Below are 22504 nucleotides of genomic sequence, written 5' to 3'. Positions count from 1 at the left end.
TCTTTAAGTGTATAGAATGATAGTAGACTGTAGAGTTGGTTAGGTTCAACTCTTGTTTCCTTTTTTTTTTTGGTTGTTTGAGACAGGGTTTCTATGTATAGTCCTGACTGTCCTGGAACTCACTCTGTAGACCAGACTGGCCTCAAACTCAGAAATCTACCTGCCTCTGCCTCCCAGAGTGCTGGGATTACAGGTGTGTACCACCACTGCCCTGCTCCCTGATGACTTTGAACTTAGAGATTTCCCTGTCAAAATCTTCTGGGATTCATAGCCACTGTGTCTCAAGATCTCTAAGCCAAGATCCAGGTCAGAGTTCATTCCAGATATAGTCAAGTTGACCACCAGGGATAGCTGCTACATGGAATATAGTTGGTCTTGCCAGTTGCTTCTTGCCAGTTACTTCAGTCCACTTCACAGATAAACTAAAGTGAGGTGGGGTTTAATTTCTGGAAAACTTGACTTGTTTACTTCTAGTTTGTTCTTATTTCTGAGATACTAACCCCTTATATAGAGATCAGAATATTTGGAAGATTTGTAGACTGCAGTCCTCATTCTTTTAGTATGGTGTTTGTTAAAAACATGGCTACTTTTCAGCCACTCCTCTGGAGTTGACAGATTGGTCTCAGAGTGGAAAGAACCCCATTTGGGGAGAAGTAGCAGATCTTTGTAAATTTTGTTCTCTTCTGATACTTGACTAATTTCCATTACTTGGGAGGTGTCTTTGGTTGGGACAATTTTGTATAGAAAACAGTTTTAGTTTCTTGTGGGCTTTGCTTGGTGTTGTTTTTCCTTCAATATAGACACCAAGCTCACAGCCTCTTGAAAGACAGGCAAGTACTGCACTCCTGACCCATATCTATAGTCTAAGCATCTATCTGAGTATCAGACCTGTCTACCCTCCTTATTACACCATCAATAAGGATTTTCTCACTGGCTTTTCACAGCAGAAACCTTGGTGAGCATAGGTGCTCTTAAATGAGCAATCAAATGAATTACTATTTTTAATTTTTTATGTATGTATGTATGTATGTATGTATGTATGTATGTATGTATTCATTCAGAACAGATACTGTTTCTGTAGCCTAGCCTGGTCCTGAGCTCATTATGCAAATGAAGCTGTCCTTGAACTCCTGATTCTCCTCATTCTACCTCCCAGACACTGAAATTATAGGTGTAATACCCCATACCTGGCTTTAAATTTGAAGATATATTTTATTATCTGTAGAGAAATCGCATGAGGAGATTGCTCGCAGCTTGCTAGTTTCCAGGCAACCTAGGGTCTTTGTCATTCTCAGCCGACCAAGACAGAGGAGACACTTCCTCACGCAGAGAACCTGATGTTCTCCCAAGCAAGCTGCAAACCTGAGGAAGCGACCTTCCTGTTCCCCTTCCCATGAGAAAGTAACTTTGCTTATAGTTTAATAGACATCATGATGGGCAGCAATGCAGCAAGCAGCAGGCGTGGCAGCTGGAGTAGAATGCAGAGAGCTCACATCTGCAGGCACAAAGTGTGAAGCAGAGAAAGCAGACTGAATATGGCAACAGTCTTTAACCTCTCAAAGCTGACCTCTGGGGACTCACTTCCTCCAGCAAGGCCGCATCTGTTAATCCCTTCCAAGGAGCACCACCAGATAAGTGTCCAAATATCTGAGTCTGTGGGGGACATTCTTATTCAGTTACATTAATGACTGTGACATACACATTAGCAGAATTCTCAAGTCATTTGCTTTTAAAAGTAGGTGTATAGATTCAGAGTTTCTTGGAAACAGTAATTTTCTAATAGGAATTTCTCTGACTCTTAAGGGATAAAGTCTTCAGGACTGGTAAATAAGCTACTTAAGGAGAATTTGAGAGAAACACATGGCAGTTCTGGGCTTGTAATGAATACACCATTGAACACCCTCACACCTGCCTGGAGCAAAATTGAAAGCAAAACTCTTCTGTTCGCAGAATTAGTAATTTATTCTCAGGGCCTTTTCCATATGCCCCTAAAACATTTAAATTTTCTTTTTTACTCCTATGACTTAGCTGACAACTTCTGTGTGTCTTTAGCCATATTTCATGTATATAATATGTCATTAATACAAATTTCAGAAAGAGAAACCAAATCAAAGGTCATTTCAAAAACTAAAGAGTCATGTGTGTGGATAAAATATGTTTTAAGTGTTAAAGATTCTTATAAATCTTACCAAAGCTAATTTGACTTTAATGGGGTATTTAATGCTTCATATAATAATCTTTGATATAAACATGCATAATTACCAAAAGCAGTGTAAATATTGTATTAATTTATGAAATGTAATGCAGTGATAGTCTAAGTTGTGGCTAGAAAAATTTGACTTTCTGCCTCTTTTGGTCTAATAATGAGCTTACTAGTTAGTCCCTAAGACTGAAGCTAGAGACGTGTCAGTGTTTGGTAATCCTGGTGTTGTATGGTACAGTTTAGTTCTGCCAGTGTTTTCTGTCCTCTGGCCCCCTCTTCCCTTATCTGCCCTCATGGCTCTGCTCTTGTCTGCCTCTACCCAGTCTGCAGGTCCTCACCCCTCTGCTATCTCCCAGTAAACCTCCTCACACCTGATCTCTTGCATGTAGTAATTCCTCAAGAGCACATCTTGGCATGGGTGTGCAGTAATACCCCCTTACTGTATTATATTTCAGCCTCATGTATTACATATTTTATCCTGATAATCAGTCCCTTGTGCTGTGTTCTTTTAATGAACTTCTCACGGGGTGCAGTTTGTATGGCAGGTGTGTTATACTGTGTGTGTTTTCTTGATTGGCTAGTATGACCTAGTTTAAGAGCCATTTTCTGTCAGATGATGAAGGATGTTAGCATTCTGTCCAAACTCCATCCCATCGTTACCTGGCAATAGCCAGGTAGGCCTGACCCACTATAAAAGAGCCTGGTTGCCCCCTCTTTGCTCTCTTGCCCTCTTGGTCTCTTGCTCCTCCCTTGCTCTTTTCCTGCTTCCCTTTTTCTCTTCTCTCATTGCCTTCCCCCCTCTCTCTCCACGTGCCATGGTTGGCCTCTACATCTCTACTCTACTTCTCTAGTGTCTCTTTCTCTGCCTCTACCACCCTCTTAACTCCCCTCCCCATGCCCTTAATAAACTCTATTCTATACTATACCATCATGTGGCTGGTCCTCAGGGGGAAGGGATGCCTTGGCATGGGTCTGCTGAGGCACCCCATTCTCCCATACCTCACCACATCACCATAGAACATATCCCCTCCTCTCTGTATCTTTCTACAAACACTCCAAAGGGAATATTTTAGTAGATTGTTTAACTAAGTAGTGGTAACAAGTAAGTGACTGTTAATTTGATTTATTGATGTTTTATGCAAAGTGAATGTTAAGTGCTGTTATTCAGGAGGGCATGGATTCAGTCTCTATAGACCTCACTCAGCCAGTTGAAAGGTTGAAATGTGTTTAAATATGAGGCTTAAACTGTAGGGAGGAAGTTCTCTGGACAGATTGTACTGATAAAGCATCCTGAAAATAATGCATTTGACAAAATTTACTTGGCATTAATCTTTTGTCTTCCGTTAATTGGACATTTGAATTTTCAAATTTCCCATTTCCCTTGATAAATATCAATGAAGAGTACATTATTATATAAAATTGACTTAATTTTTTCTACCCACCACGAGGCAGGGCTGTTGGAGGAAGCAATCTGAGAATGATGACTGGGAAAATGGGTGTGTTTAATGAATAAAGACAGTTACATGTCTAGATAATTATTTTCTTTTTAGTTTATGATATGGTTTCAGGTATGATGTGACTTTATACACCAACTCTGTGTTTTCAGTGTTCATAAACTGTAACCCTTAAAGTTCACTTTACTGTCAAGAATTTTGTCCTGAGGAAGTAGATATTTTGCATAGAACAATTTAACATATTTTAGTTTATCTCAGCATTGCTGGTAATACTGAGAATTAGGAACATTGCACAAGTATCTAGTACATAGTGTCATCTGTTTCTCTGGGCTATGACTCTTAATGTATGTGATTATTAGCACTCTTTAGTCCTTAGTGTAGGTCCTTGTTATAGAGACAAAAGCTAGAGCTACATTTTCATTAGTATAGTATTGTACTGTTGTCTCTGTGATGACTGAAACTAACTATTAGGGACAGGTTTGTTGAGTTAAAACTAAGTACTAATCAATCAAAATATTTGCTATGCTTAATGAGGGTAGATCATATTGTTTATAATTACAAGTTTTGCTGGTAAAGTGTTACTTCAGAGTCTATCCTAGTACAGGTTTTAGAGTTAGTCTCTAGAAAATGCAAAATTTTCTTCAATGTACCTTGGCAAATTTAATTTCTAGACTTCGGTCACATATACTCTGAGAAACAAAAAATTGTTTAAAAATATTATTGCTTTTTATAATCACTAGTTAAGAAACTCCTTAATTCTCTGTAGCACCTTATTCATGTGGGAGGAAATGAATGAGAAAACAATTGCAGTAATTACTATTTATTTCTTAATATTTGGTCTTATTATTTGGTATGTTTGTTTCCCTCTGGTGTTGGATTTAGAAAATTGTGGTTCTTTTATTATTAGTTTTTCATTAGTATTTATTATTGGCCTTTTTATTAGTCTTTACTAGTATTTATTATTGGTCTTTAATTAGTAGGGAGGGGCTGACCACACAAAGATCCTTGGCTTTTGTGTTTTTGAGCCCTCTGGATCTTTTGTCTGGCCTATAGCCTTCAGCATGTGTGTTGATATTAGGCAGCCTGCAGTGTAAGCATTTGGGAGAGCTGGTTTGTCTGTCCTGTGCCCTGTTTAGAAGTGTGGTGGGGGGATATTGGAAATTCGAAAGCTGCAGGGGAAGGTTGGCTTGCGGCTGAAACGCCTAGATCAGTCTGCTGTGTCTGTGAAGAAAGCTTTGGAAAGATAGCTGTTGTTGTTCAATTGCTGATCTTCAGCTGTGAATGTTGCTTTTCAGGCAGCATTGATTTTGGGTCCTTGAATTTTTCTCAGGCTCAGGGAACCCCAACTATGCTGTGACATTGGCGCCACCTTGTGGCCCAGCTCAGGGCTGCGTTGTTACCTCTGCTTGTTTAGGATATAGGGGGCTGGATTTTCCTCTCAATTTAGTTCAGTTCTAAGCTGGATATAAGGTGCACGAATTTGTTGCTAAAATTTCCAACCCTTATAGGCCATATAAATGACACATAATCCAAATATTTTAATTATAAGTCATATGTCTTCATTGGCAAAATACTTACTTCCCAATCACTAAGATTTGTGCTTTCTCCCATCCATGTGGTCCATAGTGGCTTCCTCCTCTCCTCTTCCTTCTCTCTTTTTCTTCCTCTACCTGCTCCCCCTTTTGAACCTCCAATCCCACCTTTCCCCTCCACTACCCAATCATAGACTCTAACCTTTGATTGACCAATTAAAATAGAGAGAAGGTTCACATGGCATCACCTAAGTACATGATGGTCTGCTTGTGTGGTCTGACTCTTTAATACAAATCCAAATAGTGTTAGTTATTTAAATGTGTGTTTTACTATATTTCTTACACAGCTGTTTTCCTAATATGCCTTTGTCTAGTCTGCTGTAGCAGCATAGACATGTTTTGTTAACAGTGTATTTTCTTGCCAGTAATACATGCATATTTGTTTGTCAGATATGCTACTATTGATATCTAGAATCATAATGGTTCAACACTAAAGCTAGCTGTCAGAATTTTGTTTTGGTTTTGAGTCAGGGTTTTCTGTATAGCCCTGACTGTCCTGGAACTCACTTTGTAGACCAGGTTACCCTCGAACTCACAGAGATCTGCCTGCCCTCAGTCTCTGAGTGCTGTGGTTTAAGTCCTGCACCTGGCTTGATTTTTTTTTAAATACATCATTTTGTTGACTTCTGGGTGTTTGGTGATACCTAGTAAATTTGCACTTTAAATATATTTAAGTGGATCTTCACTTCCTGCTCAATCCTTTATCTTAACAGGCAAGCTTCCTCTGATTTGGAACAAAATAAAAACAGGCTGGTCTTCCCTTGTACCTGACACAGGTAGGTACTAAAATTGTTTTCTTCAAAACAGTTCTATTTGATGCTTTCATTCTGATGTTCTTATTGGTATTCTAATGATTCCAAACTTCTTAATATAAAAATCCTCTAGGAATGTTAGGTTATATAAGTTACAGTAACTATAACTGAAAACTTTGCTACTATGTTTCCCATTAAACTTAACTGTGGCTACCTCAAAATGTCAGGTCATTTCAGTGCTGTATGCACTGGGATTCCAAGCTTTCCTTCTTCATGGGGACTTTATAAACAGCTGAATTTATGAGCTGTATAAACGTGACATTTTATATTCTGTTCCTAATCTCCTGTGAGAATGATGCTGATTGGTAAGGGTAATTGAGATTTTCTAGAAGGCTGTTTCAATAATGCACTCTTAAAAATTAACATTGAAATAGAACTGTTGTAACTATGTGGTGAACTTAGGGAGATTGGTTTAACATCTTTGTAGATTGTCTCATTTGTGTGTGTGGCTAACACTTGTCATCCCAATCCAACAGGAAGCTGTTTTGTGATAGTTGTTACTTAAACTAGATTCTAGTTCAGTTATTTTGACAAAGGTTTTGGTCTCTCTCTTTTTTTTTGTGGGCAAAAAGTAAGGTTCAAGATTATATGATAGTAATCTTTATAACTGTGGAAAGGGAGGCATAAAGAGGGAGATGCTAATGGGGTTTTAGAAAGTTGCAGGGTCTTTCTATGTGAATGTTTGTTGCTCTTATGTTATTTGTTTGTATATCTAAATAGGCTTTTAGCCAGTAGTTTGGAATATTTCATAATAATGCCATCTGTTATTTGTTTCTTGGTTTTTTTTTTAACCAAAGGCCACTTGATCTTGAAAGCTTTAGAATACTATTATGAGTTAGGTCAATGAATGGGAGTAAATTTTTAAATTTATATGTTGTAAGAAACCATGTGATAGGCATTTTATTTAAATCTTCTGTACCCCTTAAATATTTAACATTTTTTAGGTTGTTTACCTTCTGTTTCATAGTACTTTGAACAGTAGAATTGTGATTGTTGTTTGCCTTACATATTCAAGGCCCTGAGTTTGATACCTTGTTCTACAAAAGAAAGATCATGATTAGTGAAATTTACATAGAGAATGGCAAGAGTTTGATTTAGTGTAACCTGGATCTGAGTCCTTGCTCTGCCACTTTCTGCGACAGGAGCATGCATGGGTGTTTGCCTTTCTTGCCTATTTCCTCTCTGCAAGAGGAATGACAGGAATCAGTGATGCCCAGCATACATCTGCTTAAAAGCAGCAGGGAGAAATGTTCAGTGCCTTGCACCTAGTGGGACTAGACAATCGCCTCACAGTTAGTACGTGAAGTGGCTCAGTTGTTCGGGAGTAAGTTTTTTATTTTGTTTTGTTTTGTTGTTTAAAGCTGATACGCAAGCATATTCTTTGACATCAGAACTTCTTATAAGCTTAGAAAGTTCTTAGAGTTTAGATTTTTAGATTTAGGACCTGTACTATTATATTTTGGAACACCATGAGGGGTATTTGTAATAAAATTATTATAAAGTAATGTTATCCTAATAGTTGGATTATAATAATCCTTATAAACAATCTCTGGTTTTTCTAAGTCAGTAATTGTCCTTACAAGATAATATTAACTTTCAGCACCATAAATGCAATAAACGTGCTGTAGAACTAGTAACATCTAATGGTGAAAGAAAAATTCCCTTTGTATGTAGATTTTTGTTTTTTTCTGTGGACTTTTTGAAATATGTCTAATTAGAAGAGTAGTATGATAGCCTAAAAAGTTGGAAATCAAGCAGACTGGAGTTAAATTGCAATTTGGGCATTCATCAGCTGTGGGACTTAAATTACTAGTCTATAAAAGGTGGGGGTAGTAGTAATGTTTTCCATAGTGCTGTGAGAATTAATCTATCCCCCTGTAAACCTCTTTGTTTTAATACTTATCAAGAACACTGGGAGGCAGTAGCCATTGTTATTGTTGTTTCATTAAATAAAGTTTGTAGAGTTGTGCAGAATGGAGCTTATTAAAGCTAAGTATGTGAAACTACACATACCAAAATTGTTACAAATAATCAAATTTATCTTGTAAAATTAAATTTTAAAAGAAGACAATTAGAAAATAGAATAAGAAAGAATACCATGGTGTTGTTAGAAGTGATTTAAAATTCTATCAGATAACTAGAGAAACTGAAATTCATCTATTAAGGTGGTATACAGTCCATAGTATATTCCATATTATGTTATGATACCATTCTTCTTGAATGTGATTTCTAAACTAATCTGTTTTAAATGATAAGTATTAGTTTGGGTTTGAATGTTCTTTTTTCCTTTTAGGCAAATTGAGCTGGCCCAGACAGCAGAGCTCTGTAAGGCATGTTGATATTGATTGCTTCTTTGTCTCAGGGGCTATAAGAAATATAACAGATCTCAAAGGTCTGTATTCTTGTTTGTTTTAAGAAAGTTGATACATATCAATGTGTGTGTGTGTGTGTGTGTGTGTGTGTGTGTGTGAATTGATAACAATGTATTCTTTGGAAAGTATTATGATTTTTCTTAGTCAAATCTATTCCTTTGTTCAAATTGGCTGGAGCCTATATTCACAAGTGTAGGAAAATTAGAAAACTACTGCTTGGTGTAAGCTGAAATATACAGAGAAGAGTATCTTAAATTGAGGACTGTATTATCTCAAATAGATGAGGATATTTTCTGGATATTTTTCATATCTTTTTATTGTTTGTTAAGGGAAAATTTCTATTATCCTGTGTCTTCAGACTTTCTGTTCTTCTGTTGAAGTAACTCTCCTCTATGAATGTAGGTAAACATACTAATCTTTGGGTTTTGATAATTTTATACTCTAGAGGTGAGTCATCTGGGCAGTCTGCTTTTTTTTTTTTAAATGAAATTTTAGGTTTATGTGTGTACTACTTACTAGTATTGAAACATTTATTTAGGATTTTTCCTTAGTTCTTTCTTGACAAGATAGCTACAATAGTGTTTTCTTTTTAAAGTCAGTTTTTCTCTTATGTGAAAATCCTAGAAAATTCTAGATTCCCAACAAGGCTTTATTTTTGTCCTAGGTAGTTGTGACTTAGCTCTGAAAAGTATTATTTTGAATTTGAAAGAATTAGTTTTAGCCTTGGGACAACTTACCTTCTAGTAAATTGTTCTTTTTTCTAGTTTATATGGAGAGGCAAGAAGACTTTCTGTGTTATGTGTTTCTTTGTTCTGAGTCTCCTGCCTTCTAAGCCTGTGGTGTTTTACTTGCACATCAGTTTTACAACATTATTGTTGTCTTGTAATTTTATACATAAAAGGAAATGATACATTAAAGTAATGTTCTTAACCAAAGCAAAATCTGGGGGGGTCTGAAATTCACATTTGGTTATATGTTAAACATCAGATTTTCATTGCTGTGCATGAATCTCCAGTTTGTTTCTATTGCTATAAAATTAGAAGAAAAATAAAATGGGAGTATAAACGTATTTATATCTGAATTGTAAAAGTCTGTTTATAGTTTTTGTTTTGTTGTCTATTCCTACAGTTTGAGCCTGGGATCTGAGTTGTCTGCTTTTCATTGTAAGAAATGAAAAGCCATGGAAAACTGACTCTGCTGATTTTAGATTGAGTCGGTTTACAGAAACATTGCTGGAGCCATGCGTGGTGCATGCTTTTAATCCTAGCAGGTGAACATCAGTGAGTTCCTGGCCAGCGTGGTCTACATAGAGAATTTCAGAAGACCCTGTCTTAAACATTAGGTGATGTTATATGGTGATGCTTTTTAAGATTTAATGCATAAGTGATTAAAGAACAAATATTATATAATTAAAATTGCATGAAAAAATTCCATTACATGACCTTAACATCCTTTTGTACTTAGAGAAACAATTGAATTTTTTTTTCTCACAGGAAAAACAGTGGCTCTGTCAGCAACCATGGCACAGGAAGGTCACCTTTTCATCGTGGTGCTAACATCCAGCTGGAGTGGCAGTATTACCAAAATAAAATCCTGAAAGGAGAAGCAGGTACACATGAGTGTTTAAAAGCCATAGCAACCTCTGGATGGCTTCTGGATATTGCTGGATCTAGGTCCAAACTTCTACAAGTGACAACTTGAATCACAACAAAATCTAAATCTGAGCAGATGACCAGTGCATAGTTATGTTTTCTGGAATTGGATGATGGTGTTTTCCTGAAACCCAATCTACTGTGTCTAAATTTAGATTGGGATCGTAAAGCATGGTGTGAATTGTTTTCATATTAACTAAATAAGTTATTAGCCTTTTGGCTTATGTCACAGTGAAGACACTGAAGTTTGTGTTCTTCAGTATTTTTAAGAATTTAAAGGTAGACACGGTGGCACCTAATCCCAGCCTTTGGGAGATAGCACCAGGAGAACAGTATTTTCAAGGGAAGGCTACAGAGTAGGGAAACCCTGATTTAAGAAAGGACACAACCTCTTTTGGAACCAGAATCTAAATGCCTCATTTGAGTGAACTTGTTTTTTAGAAGAAATATTTTCATAGCTGTCTTAGAAAACTAGTCTCTTCACATTCATAAGACCTTTATGTGTTTTTATTACCTTGCATTATAATTTGAAACAAATTGGGAATCCTTTCTCATTGGTTTCCTTGTGGAATAAATTGTTAAAACCACAAATCTTTAAAAAAAAATCATTCTTTTAGAGAAGCATTTACCAGAAGACTGATATATAGCACAGTAGAAAGGATCTAGAGTTGGGTTTTATCCAAGTTACTTTGGTTCCCTGTTTTGTCAGATATAAAACACTGGGATTATTTTATAAAAGACCCAGATAAGGCAAAACAGAGTCTGGGCATCTGGATTTCTTTTCTGGAATTAGTCTTTCTTGATTGTAATCATCTGCTTACACAGTGTATTGGGAAGCATAATTGTAGGCACACATTTATACTTTATATATATAATGAGTTTTTCAAGTTTTCTAAGGCTTTTATTAGCTGTTATCTGTTTTCAGACTATTTTGAGATTTAGTGATTTTTGTCAGTAGATCATGGGGTAACTTTCTTAACTTGTTTAGGCCTTGCTTCATTGTTTGTGGTTAGTTTCTTAAGCATACCTTTGTACAAGGTGGCAATGGGGTCTCCCTTTCTGGTCTTCTCTAGCTACCAATACCCCCCCCCCCCCCCCCCTCAAGACCATGACTTCCCCCCCCCCCCCCCCCCACCACACTGGTCTTTACAAGCATGTTTAAGTTTAGCGGTGGTAGGGGAGTTGTAGGTGGAGCTGAGTGTCGTTTATCACTCCTATCCTACCATAGCCAAGAGCATCCTTTCAGAGGTGCAGGCAAGGGAGAAGGTGAGGGATAAAACCTATGTCTCTCTGGTCTCCAGCCCTCCCACCTCGCTTGAGGTTTCTCTTTGTCCTGGAGGGATGGATAGCTAGTTCCTTCAAGCTGGGAATAACACAGTGTCTTGTGGGCAGAGGTACTAGTCTGCTCATGGAAGGACCTGGTCCTCGTGTTTCTTGTGCCCCAACCCATCTCTGTGTTTCATCCTGGGGCACTGGAGAATTGTGGGAACCTTAGCTTCCTAGGCTTGGTGTCCATCTAGATGGGATGTGCGGATCTCTGGCAGCAGGCGCTTTCTCCACTCTCTATATTCCCTCAAAGCGTGATGACAATATGGTACATGTTGGATAGGGGAAAGGCAATGAGAGGCAATCAGTCTCCCCACCCCCACCCCTGCCTCCTTCTGTTTTGTATTTTGCTATGTTTTTTATTTATTTATTTAATTTAATTTTATTTTTTTTAAAACACTCATTTATTTATTATATGTAAGTACACTGTAGCTATCCTCAGATGCTCCAGAAGAGAGTGTCAGATCTCATTACAGATGGTTGTGAGCCATCATGTGGTTCCTGGGATTTGAACTCAGCACCTTCATAAGAACAGTCAGTGCTCTTAACCTTTGAGACATCTCTCCAGCCCAGTATGTTACTATGTTGGCCAGATTTCTGCCCATCTGGATCATAATTTCCTCCACCCCAGGTCTACCAGATGTCAAATCTGGACTTTTTTTTTCTTTATTTAAATGAGTTTAAGTTGGCCATTTTCCTTAACTTTTCTTTTCCTAAGAGGATTGTCAGCTAGTTGCCTGGTTGTTGTGTATATCACTCTTGGTCTCTAGCATTAGGGCAATGTTGAAGTTGGTATTCTGTTCTCCATGTCACCTTGATTCCTAGTTGACAAGTTGTCCTTTTTATTAAAGCCAAAATTTGTTTTTAGTACAGTACTCATGATACAACAGTGATTAATAAGATGGACCATTTTTTTTTTAGAAAAGTGGACCGATTTTTAATATTTAATGATTATTTATTAACAATTAGAAAATACAACCATTAACCTTTATTTTGTTCCTTCTTTTTTAATAATAAAAACCATAATGAGTTCAAGCAGTTTACTGGCTGTTTTCTTGGTTGTTTAATATTCCTTATTAAATTATGGTAGTGTTGACCACGTATCCCTGTCTTACTCAACAGAATAAATTGTATTAATGAGTGTTAAAGTAAGATGGGCCAGCTTTAATTTTTAAAGTCATTACTTTCTTATTACAATAAAAAGTGGTAAAAAAAAATAGATCTTTTCATCTCTCTCTCACTATGTCTCTCTGTCTCTGTCTCTCTCTCTTCCTTTTGGATGATTGTGTGCTTTTTAAAAAGATTTTTAATATCTGAAGAAAAATAAAATATTTGGCTAGGTTTGTTTTGTTTCATTTCACTTTTTCTTTTGATTTTGCCTTAATAAACATAAGGAGGTTGACCTCTCTCTCCAGCCTTCCTTGTTTTCGAGGGGCCATTATGAGTTGTTAGCCTTCTTATGCTCTGTCCTTTTCCTCTCTTCTTTATCTGTCTATCTCTGTCTGTCTCTGTTTATATATCTATCTGTCTGTCTATCATCTATGTTTTAGCATTTTTATTATGTAGCCTTGGATCTCTTGGTTAATTTTATTTAATCCTCCTGTGAGGGTTGTGCTATAGATCACCCACAAGCACACACAATTTTAAATTTTAATTATTATAATAAAAGGAGATTGACAAGTATCTTTTGTTGGTGGTGGTGGTGAAGATGATGGTGGCAGATGTTGCTGCAGTGGCAGCTCTCTTTTTCCCTTTTTCTTCCTATGAAAAGAAAAAAGAAAATATTCGGCTATTTCTATCATTCCTCCAGCTTTCCTGTCTTGTTTGTTTATATTTAATCCTCCAGTGATGGTAGTCCTGTGTGCATGTGCGAGCATACACACACATAGACACACACACACACACACACATTCACTACACAACACCCAGGGATGGGGGGCAGTCATGGAGAAGGAAGAACTCATTAGGAAGCATTGGCTTAGACATGTGAGAAAGGTGATAGTGAACCAGAGACTTTGAATGTCAAGCTATTATATTCCTTAAAACTTACAATAACTGTTCTAACAAAGAAATATTGAGTTTTTTCTCCATCTGTTTCTTTTCACTCCACAGATCATGCTGACCCAGAAAGTGGAGATCTGATTGCTGAGATTAAAGGCTTGAGCCACCATGATTATCTGTAATAAAGTGAGGTGTTAGAGCCTGTGGCCTAGTGAAGTGAACATCGGGGCTGGGCGAGTATGGACTCAGAGATGACCAACTCTGTGTGTGTGCTACACTCAGTTCTCTCCTTCCAGCCAGGGATGAGTCTTAGGCTCACAGATTTGTGAATATGAGCTTGCTTTGTTGCGTCCAACATAACATGTTTTCTGGTTAGTTTTTTCCTGCATGCTTGCTTCCTTGGTGTGGTTTCGCTTTCTATCTGTGCTGGATTCCTAACCTGCACTGGGGAATCAGAAGCAAGGTCAGAGTCAAAGTCTTTTTGATAAAGAACCAGGAATACATACCAGCACATCTGGGCTGACTGTCCTTCTTCCCAAGGGATGGAACAATCTCAGAGAAGATGGTCCTTCCTCTTGATCTACAGGTAGTACCCTAAATATGGTGCAGCCCATTTTCCTTCTTGCACTGTACACTTAATAAAATTAAGTAAATTAAAGAATGAACTTTCCAGTTATATATTTGTTCAAGCTAGTTAAATTCACCCTCAATACCTATACCTGCCACACACACCTAACTACATCTCCCTGTATGTGTGAGGGGGTTTGCCATGTCTGTTGGTCTGCAAACTATTTGAGAAAGCTTGGGGGCCACAGAGGCTATGAGAAGGGTGTCAGTTGGCCTGGGAATAGAAGAGCAGCCAGTGCTCTTAAATTCTGAGCTATGTCTTTCCAGTGGACAGTTTTCAGCATGAAATCAGTCATAATTTTAGTGTGAATATATTATAACTCATTGTCCTTTAATATATGTAAGACTAACTAGTATTGATGATGGTTCACTTTTCTTAACCTCGATAGTCAAACTAGGACAGACTTGCACACTACCTAGCTATTGGGGAGATAATTTATGTGGAGAAAAGGAACTTGTCTAGTCAGTAAAGTGTTGCTGTTTTTTTGGGGGGGGGGGTTAATAATAGAAATTGTATTTTGTCTATATATTTTATTACAAGTTCTTGTTTTGATTCTCATTTTATTTCAAGGGTACTCTCTAGATCAGTAGAGCCTCCTTACAAGTCACCACATATAAATTGGATTTACATCCCTATCATCTAGAGGATAGCAAGCACAGAGAACAGCAAAGACAAAAAAGAAAGGACTAAGAACTCAGAGGGTGACACATTAATCACTTTGGGTCATTTTTTTCCTGTTTTACCTTGACTCTGACTTCTAACAAAAAGAGAACATCAAGAAGAAGAAAATGAAAGAAACAAACGTCTTTGGAGCCCTGGTGTTGTCGTCAAAGTTTTAAAAGACAGAGAGGAGTTGTGAAAATCAGCTTGCTTAGTGGAAGTCCGCAGTGTTATATAATCAGTACCATTGTGCTTTATCTTACAGAAAGTTAAACATGGCCTGTGGTCACACAGTTACTAAAGAATTGAACTGTAACCTACAATTCTCTCTCTCTCTCTCTCATAAAATTTGAAATTAAACTACATGTACAATGAAAAAAGTGTGGTGCTGTGTGTCTTTAATCACACGACACAGAAGATGGAGACAGGCAGAGCTCTATGACCTGGAGGCAGGCCTGATCTAGGTACTGGTCTCAAGGGCTAAGCACCCTCAACTAATGAAATGAAGAGAAAAATAAATAGATATAATTAACCTTGAACTAAGGAAACAAGTAAAGAAACAAAGTAAGGCAATACTGGGTGGCCTGGCTTGGAGAGAGTGAGGGAGAGGAAGGGGGCAGAAGGAGCTAGAGAGAAGTGCTAGAGAGAAGTGATGATGATAATCAGAGTGGTTAGAGGGACTGACCTTGTCTTCTCTGCCTTCAAAGGCTCATGCCATCATCCGCAAGCCAGCCTTCTTCCTTTGGTCCTCCCAAGGGTCAGCCAGACATCAGATGGATGCAGTCAGAGAGAAAATTGGGAACCTCGTGGAGATTCTCAATTGAGGTCTCTCTGGCCCCTTGGAATAAAGCAAACAGGTAGACAGTCTAGTGGTGTGAAAGGAACAGTTGGGATGTTGTTGGTGATGGGAGTACATACATTCTTTCTGCCCTTGTAGACCCTTTGTTCCTGGCTTGGAGAGATCAATGTGCAGGGGAGAATAATAAGAGGAGGAGAGATCCTGAAATGATTCCAAGAGTCTAGAAGTGTCAAAATAGCTTAGAGCTTGTGAGACAGTGTGCTACTCTAGTGGGGAGGGCTCTGGTTCTCTGCTCACTGCTCACCACCCAGTGTCATTTTGGTTTCTCATGCTCTCAAGACAGGGGATCAAACAATCAAGCATCTGGAATGTAAGGAGAGAGAGAGAGAGAGAGAGAGAGAGAGAGAGAGAGAGAGAGCGAGAGAGAGAGAGAGAGAGAGAGAGAGAGAGAGAGAGAGAGAGAAAGAGAGAGAGAGAGAGAGAGAGAGAGAGAGAGAGAGAGAGAGAGAGAGAGAGAGAGCCTGGAGTCAGTCCCAGCAGAGGTATTTTTTTCTTCTTGGTTTTTTTCTTGAGGTAGTGGAGGGGGGAAGAGCATCAAAAATTTAGGGGTGCTGTATAATAAAAGGTTTATTTATCTAAGTCTAAGTTACTATGCTAATGTAGATGTGCCCTTTGTGTTCCTCTGAAGCCAGAGACTGCAGTCTCAGGCACTTAGCACTTCACCCAAAAACAGCAGGAGATTAAAGGATTAGTGGCTAGAGCCTTTTCCCCATTGTCCAGATGCCTTTTGCTTGTCAGTCTAGGGTGAAGTGAGGAGCAGTAAATTTCTATTGAGCCAGGAGAAGAGAATAACACTTGCAGAAAGAAAAACTTTTACATAAGTGAATATGCATAATCTCACAGAAATTCATACATACAGCTCCATACATATTTTCATGAAGTAATCTGGGCCCAGCTTGCATGTATTCTCACAATTCATACTTATACATGCATACATTCTCACAATTACATACTTACACACACATCCATACTTACATATGCATATGGAGCAAAAGACCAGCACCAGTGCAGAAAGAACTTACTCATTCTGTATGAAAAATGGACTCCAGTATTTATTACATCGAGAAAGAAAAAGTTTCCACCTTTTCAATGCTAAATGAATCAAATCCATATTTGTAAGAAAAAGGCTTTGTTTCTCTTAATGGGACCTGTCCTGTCCCACGGTAAGAAGACTGCCTGTTCCTTCTGCTTTCTGTAACATCTTCTTTTTTCCTCTTTCCCTCTGCATCCTACACATTGTTCTCTTAGTTATTTACGTTATCTATAGTTTCTAAGTTATTCCACTCTGCATTCACCTAATCTTGTTCTCTTCTGACTAAAAACTTCTTAGTTCAGTTCTTCTCTCAGCTCTGTTCCTCTCCTAAACTCTTCTGCCCTGACTTCTCTTGTCCTCAGCCCTTAAACATCTTTCAGAATACATGATCACATGTTACAAAGTTCATCACAAGTTCACACAAAATACCGTCATAAATTGAAATAGAAGTTTACAACAGAGAATATTTACATGCATATCCATTAGGAGTAATTATCTAGCTAGACATCTATTATTTCTCTACATTATAAGTAAAGTTTTATATAGATAAACCCAGTCAATATTTTATCTTCTAACACCTATTATATATCCAACTTCCCTTTTCATGACCTTTGGTTAACTGTTTTTTTGTTTTGTTTTGTTTTTTTGAGACCGGGTTTCTCTATGTAGACCTGGATGTCCTGGACTCACTCTGTAGACCAGGCTAGCCTTGAACTCAGAAATCTGCCTGCCTCTGCCTCCCAAGTGCTGGGATTTCAGGCATGTGTACACCATCACCAGCAGGCAGGTTAACTGTTTTACAGCCTCTTGGAATGTGCTGAGTAGGAGAAAGTCTGATTGCCATCTAAGAGCAATTAATGGGTGACACTTGGGAGACTGGCAGAGTTCTCATTTTAGTTGTAACTATCAGAAAAGGACCTAATAGAAGTTCCACTATTAAAGAGCTTAATAATCACAGAGATAATTTTAGGAACTCTTATAGGATCATCATTAAAACTAAAGTCATCTATTTGTCTACACAGCATCATTATAAGACTTCGTGGATCTGCAGAGATCTGCTCCAAAGGGGTGTGCTATTACTTATTGATTATTATAAATGCATAATAACAGGAAAAACATATAAATAGCAGGAATCTTTCCTAAAATTAGTCCCCCACTCCTGATAGAGTGAAATAATAGCCAGACACATGTCAGGACATTTTCTTCAGTTTCTCCTATGAAATCTGAGGATTTACATGACTTGAAAGACAGATCAAAATAAATAGAGTAGTGGGAGGTGGGCTTACCAGGAAAAGGTACATGGATTCAAGAATATGAACATTTTTGAAGATATACTTTAAAATGCAAACCTACACAATTGTGAGATATTTCATTTTAAACATCAGAGATAGAAGACCCATGGATCCAATGCTGGCAAGTATGATCACAAGGTGTTTTATAGTCACAGGATTTATTTCTTTGTATATGGGAGCCACTGCGTTTATGATTTACCACACATTGGCACATGTCTAATATCAAATGTATAGTTAATTATGTTGTGTTTTATGTTGTACTCATTTGCATAACAAGCAGTTAGTTCCTTTCATTTCGCTGTAGCTAGTCTTTTACCATGATCCCATTTTATTATTATAATTATTGTTTATTTTATAAGAATTTTCATTTGTTTACAAGTCTTATTAATTTCTGGTTTGTTTATTCATAGTGTAGGTAAACCATGCATACAAAAAAATTAAAAGGCAAATTAATACATATGTATGTGTACTTTTATATATATACATAGATTGGTTCAATCGCTGTAACTGCATGGACTGATGATTTGGTCAAGTACAAAAGTACTGTTTTTATCTAAAAATTAAATTGATGAGTACCAAAATAATTTTGCTGGATATTTTTTGGTTGAGACAAGCATGACATGAAAACTTAAGTCACATAGGTCAGAATAACAGTCACCTATACAGAAATATATCACCTTGAATAATAAAGTAAAAATACTTATATGATTAAGTAGTAATATATTTTCATGTAACTATGGAATATTTATAAAAATACAAACTGTATACAAAGCAAACACTCAAATATATGTATTCTAAAACACTGTTGAGAGAGCTAGAGCAATGACTCAGTAGGCAAAACACTCATACATATGATGTAAAATCATTCTTTTGAGAGGAGGGAGGGAGGGAGGGAGGGAGGGAGGGAGGGAGGGAGGGACAGAGTGTGAGAAGGAGGGAGACAGAGAGAGGAGGGAGAAGGAGAGGGAGGGACAGAAGGAGGGAGGGGAGAGAGAGAGAGAGATTCCTCATGCAAAAGAAATTACCTTACCCTACCTAAAAATTTTTAGTCCAAACACTACATTTAAGCCCTTTTTTGTTTTGTTTGTCAGTAAATAGCTAGTAGGCAAACCTAAGTTATTGAGAACCTTAATTATTAAACATGATCAAATAGAAAAATGCTTAATTTTACTTCACATTATATAGGGCAGTTTATAATTATATGGCATAATGCTAAATGATATTAACAAATCATAAACTATAAAAATGATTCTGCTTTTTCTAAAAGAAACAGCAGTAATCTTGGGAATGGTTGAGGAAAAAGGCCACTGAAAATGACCACATAGAAAGCTGTAAGTTAGACGGGCGGTGGTGGCACACGCCTGTAATCCCAGCACTCTGGGAGGCAGAGGCAGGCGAATTTCTGAGTTCGAGGCCAGCCTGGTATACAGGAGTGAGTTCCAGGACAGTCAGGGATATACAGAGAAACCCTGTCTCAAAAAAATAAATAAATAAATAAATAAATAAAAAAAAAAAAAAGAAAGAAAGAAAGAAAGCTGTAAGTTAGATGACCATGGAGACAGAAATGGAAAGAAAATAGCTTAATAAAAAGCTCAGGGTAGGAACAAATCACTTTTAAAAGGTTACAAAGGGAAGAGAAACAAACAAGACCATCTTTTTTAAGGGACACCAACTGGCAGACACAACAAAGTCTAAATTGTACTTTAGATTACACCTCATGACAGTGTCTTGCATATATGTAGACTATCTGCACCAAGTTAGATTATAACATGATCTAATGTCCATATGAGATAGTGACCTTTACTGGTTTTCCACAGTACAATAAAATAAGTAAAATGCTATTGTATGAATACTAATGTCATTAAATGAATCTGTGTTCTCCAGAACGAGACACATGTTAAGGACAGGAAGGTCAGTGCCTTGAAAGAGGGCTGGAGTCCTTCCCTACATCAGTGTCTCAATGCAGCTCACAACCTGCTATTTACCAGCATGGAAACAGGACAATGGTCAGCAAGATTCAGCAAATGATAAAGGACATTTTCAGCTTGTAATATGAAATTTAGGTGCCCAGAGGCCTCAGAAGGCACAACCTCATGGATAAGTAAGAAGCACATGGTCTTGTGAAAAAGCCCATGAATTCAAGAAGATAAAAATTTGTAAATACAAAGCTGGAGCACTTAAGAGCACTGACTGAGCGAGCTTCCAGAGGTCCTGAGTTCAATTCCCAGCAACCATATGGTGGCTCAGAACCATCTGTAATGTGATCCGATGCCCTCTTCTGGTGTGTGTGAAGACAGCTACAGTGAACTGTAATAATAATTACTGTAAAAAAAAATAAGTCCTGTAAAAAATAAAATAAATAAAAAATGTAACTCTAGCTGAGCGGCCAGGGGGTTTGCTATTGCTATGTGTCCCTGTTGCTGGAAAGCGTGTCCTTGACCTTATACTGCTGCTGTTCCTAGGCTAGCCCCACCCCAGCCATGACCTCCCTCCATAACCAGCACCATCCACTGTCCACATAAGCTGCCAAGCTGAGGTCTGGGGTGGGAGATGGTGGGGAGGAGGGGGAGTTTCGACTCCCTCAGAGCCCAGTTCTCTGCTTCTGGCTCCCACACAGCCCTGGAATGCACACTAGAATTCACTCTACAGCAGGAACTCACTACAAAGGGTTTGGCCACAGGTAGGGTGCTGAAAGGCCACCTGCAAGTCTGGGACAGCGCCCTGAGACAGCCACTTCCCAAAAGCAGACCGCTGTGCCTTCGTCTCACTCAGCCTGGCCCCGAACCATCCATGAACCTGTGACTTGAGCCTGAGGCAGAGGGGCGCATGACCAGGAGAGCCAGATTGAATAAAGCTGCTTGCTGGGCAGAACCAACAGGTTTCCTGCTACCATCTAGTGGCCAGCACATGGAAGAGCAGGCACCACAACAAGGCCACCAAGAAGTCTCAGGGACCATGTCCCTCTCCAACAAGCCCGGACTGAGACTAGGTGACCCCCAGATGAAGTAGCACCTATGTAGGAGCCATCGATGTCAGATTAAAACAAAAGGGCAACGCCCACACAAAACAAAAGACCTGCTGGCAGTCCATCCAAGGCCTTAGGAGAACAGCAGAAAGGCTGGAATGGAGATGCTGCCTGAATCCACAGCCAGAGCAAGATGTCGGTCCTGGCCACGGCTACTGTCAGGGGTGGCCTTTCCTCCTCTCCTCCTCTGGTTCCCTGTAGCTGTTCTTCCTCTCACTCGCCACAGCCGGGCAGCCCCCAGGCTGCACACGTGTCTTCATGCAACCCCTCCCTCCCCATCTGGGCCAGCATGGCTGTCCCTTCCACATCACACGTGGCCTCCCTCATCCTTCCGCCCTGGGCCCCAGGCACTGCTTCACCCATTCATCTTTTCTCCTCCTTCGTGTTCACTAGTGGTCGCCCTCCTGTGAGGCAGCTGGCCTCACATCTGGCCTAGGGCTCAGAGACCCTACTTCCCACTTTGGAAGACTGAGGAACTCAAAAGAGCTCCAGCTGCCACTGTCCCAAGGCCTCCTTCCTTCTTGCCTTACAGAAGGCCGTCCGTCTGTCCGCTTGTCTGTGGGCCTTGAAGCCTGAGCAACCTTCCGTTGTAAAGCAGCTATCCTGAGAGAAGACAGTGGGCTCTGCTCATGCTTTGGTTCACCCCTAAATGTCTGCGCCAAATGCCCAGGACATTCCTTCCTCCCTAAAATTTCAACACATCCCCATTTGCACAACAAAGGATCATTACATGGGTCCTTTGAGGCCAAAACATCTACAAGACTAACTCACACTAAGATGTCAGTAACGGGTAACTTGGCAACCGGGAAGACAGTGTTGATCCATCACCCATCCAGCTACAGAAACAGCATGCTATACGTGTGAGGGGTGAGGCTGTTTTTAACACTGTGACTTGTTGAGCTCCGGTTCAGCCATGGCATGGGGGATGGGGATGCAAGGTCAATACTGGCTGCACAAGAAGGAAAGCACTTGCCTGGAGCTTGACCTCCAAATAGGTCAGGGTGGCCAACCTCATGTGACACCTTCTGGGAGCAGCTCCAAGGATCACCTCTCACAATGGCAGAGTGAATGCCACTGTTAGCTAGGGGAACGACAATCCAGGACAGGTCTATACTGCAAGCCAGTGAGCGTCCTGCTGGGAACTGGCCAGGCTGGCCAGTGCTGCTCTTCCATCATGGTAGAGCCTCAGCAGGTAGCCTTCAGTTTCACCTCCTCTCCTCTCCTCTCCTCTCCTCTCCTCTCCTCTCCTCTCCTCTCCTCTCCTCTCCTCTCCTCTCCTCTCCTCTCCTCTCCTCTCCTCTCCTCTCCTCTCCTCTCCAGCAAGTTATTTTCACCAAGCTGCCACCCTCACCATGTCCTCTCAAATGGCCTTTTTGGAACTGAGATGAGAACTGAAGATTTCTGTGATTTCCCACAGAAGGGCGCTATAATTGGAGGCTACACAGGGAACGGAGGCTCTCACATCTTTCCAGGAGCCATCTTATCTTTTACAGCACATTTTTTTCATGTAACAGCTACGCGGCTGTTTAAATAAATTGAGTACCTGGTGTTACTGCCTCAAACCTACCCTGGTGGAAGGAGCCTGTTGAGGCAGC

General features: G+C 39.2%; 1 protein-coding gene across 8 annotated transcripts in view; it reads left to right on the top strand.

Annotated features, from left to right (window-relative positions):
• LOC127663791 (uncharacterized) overlaps positions 1 to 22504 on the top strand; it is a 741437-nt gene that overhangs the window by 8553 nt on the left and 710380 nt on the right. For 3 of the 8 annotated variants that reach the window (XR_007973023.1, XR_007973021.1, XR_007973024.1), the window contains 5 exons: positions 5963 to 6025; positions 8355 to 8453; positions 9927 to 10042; positions 13524 to 13998; positions 14611 to 15036. The gene's annotated coding sequence lies outside the window, so the exon portion shown is untranslated. Of the gene's footprint in view, positions 1 to 5962; positions 6026 to 8354; positions 8454 to 9926; positions 10043 to 13523; positions 13999 to 14610; positions 15037 to 22504 lie in introns of those variants that run through there. The other 5 variants (XR_007973027.1, XR_007973025.1, XR_007973026.1 and 2 more) reach the window with 3 other exon arrangements.

Source organism: Apodemus sylvaticus, chromosome 13, assembly GCF_947179515.1.
Source record: "Apodemus sylvaticus chromosome 13, mApoSyl1.1, whole genome shotgun sequence".
NCBI classification, from domain to species: domain Eukaryota; kingdom Metazoa; phylum Chordata; class Mammalia; order Rodentia; family Muridae; genus Apodemus; species Apodemus sylvaticus.
Note: the sequence above shows the minus strand (reverse complement) of the source record. Positions and strands in the feature narration are given on the sequence as shown.